Genomic DNA, 7,579 nt, shown 5'->3' with positions numbered 1-7,579 from the left:
AAACGTATGGAATAATTATGTATTATCTAGAAATTGTTACTTGTAAATATCAAGTTTATGCAGATTGATTACTGATAAATGTAGGTAAGTAATGACAATGGAAAAGATGTTCACCCAAAACTTAAACTCAAAAGAATTATATCCGCTATACCTTCTATCTAGAAAGCACGGGTTTTTGAATATATTTGTATATTTGTAAGCAAAGGCTATGGAAAAATATAGTTTGTCTTTATTTCGAAAATATTATTGTTTTGCTCGTTAATTTTCCTGTTGCAACAGTGTAGATTGACCGTGAAGTTTTGGTACCTATCTACCTTTGGCCACCCCTCAGTTTACATTTGTTATTGCCTGCCGTATTGTTGTGGTTTAACGACTCAACAATAGACATATGAAGTACAACACTCTGGATTACCCATAATTCCAAGTCATAGTGTGAAAAACAAAAATACTCAAATACATCGTTCTTTTAAGATCTTTATTGCAGTTTGAAACATATTATATGAGTGTATTTTTTTACCAACCGTCTAATGAACTATACACAGTTATTAACATAGTAATTATAAGTACCACTGTCTGTTTTGCTATTGGTGTCGTGTTTAAACGGCACCCCATCATGTTGAAATCTGCTATGTGTTGGGGTATAGATACGGTTCCGGTCAGTTATCACAGTATCAGGTGGGTTTAGGAGGACTTTTTTTGCACCATTACATCTGCAATCAGACGTCCTGGTCCACAATCGTGAAGGGGGCCTTCCAGGTGTTTGTGACGGGGCCCTAAGTGGTTGGGGGCCTGTAAGCAACTGCAGTCTCTGCTTACCGATATTTATGCCATTGACAGTATATACACAAAACATTTAAAAGCTCTTTCAAATCCACAGAACCTTTTGAAGCATTTATACACTCTGAACTATTATAAATAATGTTGCTTATCTGCAAAGTTATTGTTATCATTATTATTATGTTTCATAAAACAATAAAAAGTGTCGTGTAAGAGGTAAACAAGCACAGGTTTGTTTAGATCTTCCCACAGCTGGGGTGATTGCTTAGGGGGTGTGGTCCCTTGGTATTTTAGAAGATAGGAGTGTGCCCCACAGGCAGTTGGGTGAGAAGGTTTTGTCAAACTTTTCTGTTGACCGTCGTCAGTTGTAACTTTTTGGAAAATAAATACAGCTCACCAAACTTCTCTGCCAGCAGCGGCTCTGTTGGTGGATCGAAGTCTCTACATGGTGTCTGCTAAGTGATGATGGCAGGAGGATGACAGTGTAGGAGGATCGACGAGGCCCTTTGCTGGGTTCTGGAAGGTTTAGATCAGATGGAGGGTTTTTACAATTACAAAAAAGTTACCCCTTACTCTTAAACCCCTATAGCCTGGTACATTGACCATTTATTCTGAGAAGCATGCCTGAAAGAGGCATGACAACTCTGGAGGAACGGCAGAGATCCATCAGGTGGAGGAAAGAATCAACAGAACAACCAAGCTTTTTTATCCCTCATACTAGCCATAAAAAGTCCTATTTGTAGTTCTCACAAACAATTATTATGGGGGAAATTTTGCTCCTTTCAGATTAATCAAACCCTTTGGAGGAAAGTTAGCATTTTACATGTTGGAAAAAGTGTTATTAATATCTTTTATGAACTCCGAAATACCCCAAGGAGCAGCTGGATCAAAGTAAGGCCTTGTGACCTTCATAGCAGGCATTTTATCTCTATGACCTGGAGGAACAAACAAGGCTGTGACTGTTAACTGTAATATTGTTTTACTTTGATACATCGGGCCAACGAGCATATTTCAGCTGGAGGAGAAAGAGAGAGCTAACAATATTAGAAAGAATCTTTTTTCTGTATTAGTTTAGTCCATCTGAACTTAACACTCCCATGGTTAAACATAGAGGAAGCAGTATAATTATGTAGGGAGGCTTCTGTTCAGCAGGATTTGGTAGGATCATCAGGGTTTAGATGATGACTATTTATCTGTATTTTTAGCTTTTAAAATAAGGAGAAACACAGAACACAAAACACAGGGCACAGATGAGGCATTGATTTAGTTCTGTAGGATAACATTTAACGTAAAAGAAAGAATAAAATGCATAATTTCCTAATAAGAATAACATATTTCTTGTTCTTGTAATGCCATTCTGTTCAATTCAATTCAGTTTATTTATATAGCGCCAATTCACAGCACATGTCATCTAAAGGCACTTTACAGTTCACCAGATCATACAGTCAAACTGTTTCAAAGTTTTCAACTAAGAAAAACCAGTTGATTGCATCAACTCATTGACTCAAATGCAATCCCTCACACTAAGCATGCTTGTAGCGACAGTGGAGAGGAAAAACTCACTTTTAACAGGAAGAAACCTCCAGCAGAACCAGTTGTAAAAAAGGAATATTAATATTAATAAAGCTTCTAAAGCTGGTTATTGTTATTATACCACATTAACTGGTTCTTCATATAATTTCAGGGTCCTTGTAGAGGATTTAAAGAGCAAAATGCTGCTCCAGCGCCAGGTGGCAGAACCCTATGTTAGGATGAGCCACTCAAAGTCTGTTGTCCTTAGTCTCCGTTGAGTCAGACTAAGATTTCCACTGAATTGATGAGCTACTGAGGGGAAGTTACATTTGACACTCCCAGCAGAAAACAGTGGGGTACTCAATATGTGGACATATTGAGCCTGGGTTGGCCCTCACAGAGGATTCTTCCAACCCAATGACCTTAGAGAGGAAGAGCCAAAGCCTCAGTTCACTATATGCACAAAAAAGGATGTTGGCTATTTTATGCTTCACAAAAAGTGTTGACCTGCAGATGTACATTTAGCAGGTTCTCATAGGTGCTCACAAGGTGCTATGCTTAAATAATCTTATAAGAAACATAAAAAAGACAGCTTCCAAAAATTACAATCTTTATATTCTCATCGTCTGCTTTCTTTGTGTTGATTGGAGCCACCTTAGGATATGGCTTCACAGTGAAACTACAGTACTACCACACATCCGCACACACACACACACACACACACACACACACACACACACCTGGTGTGGCCCAGAAACACACATTTACACACATGCGCTGTAATTACTGCGGAAGCTGAGCGCCTCGTCTCCGCCCCCCTGGGCCACTTGGCAGGGCGTTGCTAGGCAACAAGGTCTTTTCCGATAAAGGGGTGTCGTTTGCGTTTGCATGTGGTGGCGGTTGATGGAAGGAGGTGTGGTGTACAGACGTCTCTGGTCCGTTACCGCTACTGATACGTGAAATGCACAAAGGAGAGTTTTTATTTTAATTTATTTTTTTTGTATAATTTGCTCTAACATCACTGTGAAAGCTAGACTTTCACAATAATGTATGATTTTATCTCCATAGTTAATGTTATAAGTGATGCTGCAGCAGAGAGGGGAAATCTAAGCGGAACCAAATGCGGTCAAGTTCCTCTTTAGAAAACACACCATGCTGAACCTTCTTTTGTCTATTTGCTTTGATTGCCACTAGATGGCGCCATTGCCCAGAGTTGCTTGAAAGTTGCATTGCTTCCTGTAGATGCCATAACAAATAACAATGAATGTTGTTAAATTGTTAAATGTTGAATTTCTTCCTTATAATGATAATTAAATATCGTGATTATTTTTCACTATCTTTAGCCAACGTTTTTATTTAGAATATGTTTTCACATGTTTAAACTAAGTATGCAACAAATTTAATAATAATGCTTTATATAACTACACAATGTTGCAGCTGGTAAACACCTTTTCCTTAATTGTTTAGTGTATTTATTTTCTGCCTGTGCTTCACATGTTACTATCACAGTCACACATGATGCAGCTCCTTAACTTTGATCATTTTCATCATCTTTGTGCCAAAGTCCTTTGAATGTGGGGTATTTAAAATTTGTTTTTTAAAAACATTTTTAAATGCCTCTTTTAATGATTGAATGTATGTATTATTATTGTTAATATTATTATTTCTGTTCTTATTGTTTGATTAGAACCAGTATAAGTCCCTTGTTGACCTGCACTGCTACTAGTTCTTCACATTGTGTTACCCTGCACTTTCACTAGACAGAATCAGAAAAAAAATCTGAATAATTGATGATCTTAAAATAAAAAAAATATTACCCATAGCACTGAACAAAATTAAGGATAATTATTACCTATTTCCTTTCCTCAACACCACCACCTGTACTTTCAATCAATCCCAGCCTATATTCATGGGTTGGGCCCATCGCTGTAGTTATCTTTATTCAGTTATATATTACCTGCAATTTTCCTTAATTTATAAATTAATGTGGCACAAACCTTGAGTGACAATCGAACTAATCTGTCAAAGTTGTTTTATAAAAAAAACAAAAAAAAAAACAGCCTTTGAATTATTTTCAGGAGCAATAAAATGTATAGGAAGCATTGTTGTTTGATAAAAAAAATATTGTAAATGGTTTCTTATTCTTAAAAGAGGACTTCAAGCTCTAACTTGATGGCAACTTTACATTCTTTCCACCAGCCTAGCATCCCATTTACAAAATGTTCAAATCATTGGTATTTCCAGCTAATTTAAATCAGTTAGTAAACAACAGTACATGGCGGGAGGTAAGGAGTTATATTAAAAGTCCTTCGTGCAAATACTCATACAAGAGAACGGCTGTTAATTTGCTCTCTACTCTAGTTACCACTGTGGTAAAAGCTTAATCTGTCTGGTTTTAATGTTTTTTTTTCCAAGTTTAAAAGATTTAAATAAAATCCATTGTAGCTGTGGTTTTGCTATCTCAGCCAAAACACCTGTCTCTCAAAAAGCTAAAAAAGTAAGACTTTTGTATCTGTTGAACATACTATTTATGAGCATGAGTAATTAAATTAATATTTCCTATATTTTAAAACCCTATATGCTTTTGAATTTTCTATAAACTAATATTTTATATTTTTATCTTACTTGCTTTTTAACTTTTCCATTTAAATTATTATAAACATTTCACTTTTATGAATTTACAATAAAAATAATTCTCTTCAGGCATTTTCTGGTAAGCGTACATCAAAAAGATATTTTATCTAGAGTTAAGGTTCTAATTTCACAATATTTTTTAATGTGATAATCCCTTAAATTCTTAGAAAAGATGTGACACTAAATTAAAAGTTTAAAAGCACTCATTATGTGCATGAAATCATATAATTGATTGTGTATATAATCATATAATATAATATATTTGACAAATTCTGAAATTAGTTTGGATGTTTACTAGGGGGGTTTCTCATCTGTCAACACTCCTAGGTGTGGAAAAATTTCAAACTCGCTGTTTTTGAGGTATTTTTAAGGAATATAGAGGACTTCATGACTCCTCTATATATTATGGTATGAAATTTGGACACAGTTGTGTGATCAGTTAGGCTTTCTGAATGACCTAAACAAAGCCCTGACCTTAACCCAAGATGACTTAGATTTAGATAAACTTCATTGTAAATGAAATTTCAATGTATTCAGCTTTTCAACAGTGAATGAGCAGCTTAGGATTGAAATTAACATTTCCATTTATAAATTGCAGCAGTGATCAAAATGAAAACAGTGTAGGGGGGACATGGTGCAAAAAGCTTTGATGTGGAAGGTTCAGAGCATAGGGATTTGAAAATTTGCCATGTATTGCAAGTATGATGTCATCAGTGTGATGCAGATTCTTGATTTCTGACTTGATTAGATTTTTCAACAGTTCAATAATCAAAATAGCAGCGGGGAAAAAGCTGTTGCAGAACCTGCTTGTTCTGCATAGAGTAAGTAAAGAATAGAGGACAAGTCAAATATCCGACTACAAATTATCCTTTTTTTGTTAGGGTTACAACTACCTTGACTAAATAGGAAATTGTAGGTTTAGTTTAGGCCTTGTGGATTAGAGAAAACCAACAATAGATTAAAACTTGTGTAACCAGTTCTTGTTTTTAAAAATCTTTCTAATTGTTGCCTGCATCATTCTTCCACCTCATTAAAAACAAAAATATAATTTGACATTCACGCTGATGACTGGTGCATGCAAACATGACAAAAACTAGAAGCAAATCCACCTTTACAACAAACAGCTACAGAGGGCCTCATTTCAATGCTTTCTAATGGACGTTCATTTAGAGTTGAGAGGTGATTGCTTTACTCGCTGCTGGTTTGTTCTCTTTCGTAAATCTAAATCCCGAAAAGAATTTAAGGGCTTACAATACTGAATAAATGCATGAGAGTGCATTGCAATTTCCTTTAGCCCTGTGATTGCGTGCAGTTGTCCTTCTTTGGGTGTTATCCTCAGACTCTCTGCTCAAACGTAAGCATAGGTGTGTATCTGTCACCTGCTGCCTCGGCGTCAGGAAGTCTCCGTCTCCCAAAGGTTATGCTATAAACGTGAAAAGATTTATGACTTCTGCTGGCAAATACTCATGCTCTGGCATTTGGCTCTGTTGTTCACATTTTGTTTGCGTGAGTTTGTGTGTGGAGGAGACAGTAATGGAGGTTGTCACGAACAACTGATAACTGATTCCATAGTTTCACGTCACTGTTTAATAATGAAAGACAAGCTATTACAGATAGATGGATGAGTATACAGCCAGGGGTTACAGCTGGCTGTATACTCATCGCTTAACATATGTCTCATCATTATGACATTATTTTGGATGTTTAGCTATTGGCTCTTTTTCTACCGTTTGTCCTTTAGTTATAAATCTTTGGAAACGATTCAGTGAAATTTGTCTGACTCACAACTCTTACAAATTTGACATATAGTATATAAGACTGATCTGGATTAACAGGAAACTTCAGAAAAAATCTGCTAGAGTTGAACTTTAATGATGTTTGTTGACAGATGCTTTCAGCTGTCTGGATAAAGTGGAAAACAACCGGTGTGTCACAGGCTGACACTCTGCCAGCTCAGGGTGTGTTTCGGCATCATCCTGCTCTTCAGTTGGGGGAATTGTTGTTCAAATAACTTTTCATATGTAATGAATGTTAACACAACGATTAGGGAAAGGAATCTGTTGACATTGTTGACATTGTGCATACTTTTCAAATCTGAGCTTTGTTGCTTTTTTTTTTTTCCACCTGTATTTCAATGGCGAGTTGTCAAACTGGTTAATGTCGTCATTCCTTTGCTATGGAACTGCTGCTTGATGTGGAAAGTTGCACAAATTTTAACGTCTCTTAGGTCTCGCCCAGTTCAATTCCAAAGGTGGATTATCGCACAGTTTTCTGTCACACTCATAAATTCTGCCATTGATCCCGTTTACTCGTATACATTCCTTTGGTTATTAAGTATTTCCAACCAAGGCGGTGCAACATGCTTTTACAAACTATTTTGAATGTCAAGAAAAGACTTCCTGAATGTTGTTTTGCATAACTAGATGACTTTTCTGTTGACATTTATAATTGCTTTCAAAGTGCCTGGAGCAACAGTGGCGTAGAATGTAGGAGTGGCGTAGGATGCAGGAGCTCTTCCTGCAACTGGAGGGGTTTCTTGTTCAAGCCCCAGCTCTGAACATCTTATTTGTTGGGTAAGACACTTCCCCACATTTCTAACTATTGGTGGTCAGAGAGCCGGTGGTGTACTGTATGTGTAAGGCAGCCTTGCTTCTGT

Source organism: Cyprinodon variegatus, unplaced genomic scaffold, assembly GCF_000732505.1.
Source record: "Cyprinodon variegatus isolate N-32 unplaced genomic scaffold, C_variegatus-1.0 Scaffold135, whole genome shotgun sequence".
Lineage (NCBI taxonomy): Eukaryota > Metazoa > Chordata > Actinopteri > Cyprinodontiformes > Cyprinodontidae > Cyprinodon > Cyprinodon variegatus.
Note: the sequence above shows the minus strand (reverse complement) of the source record.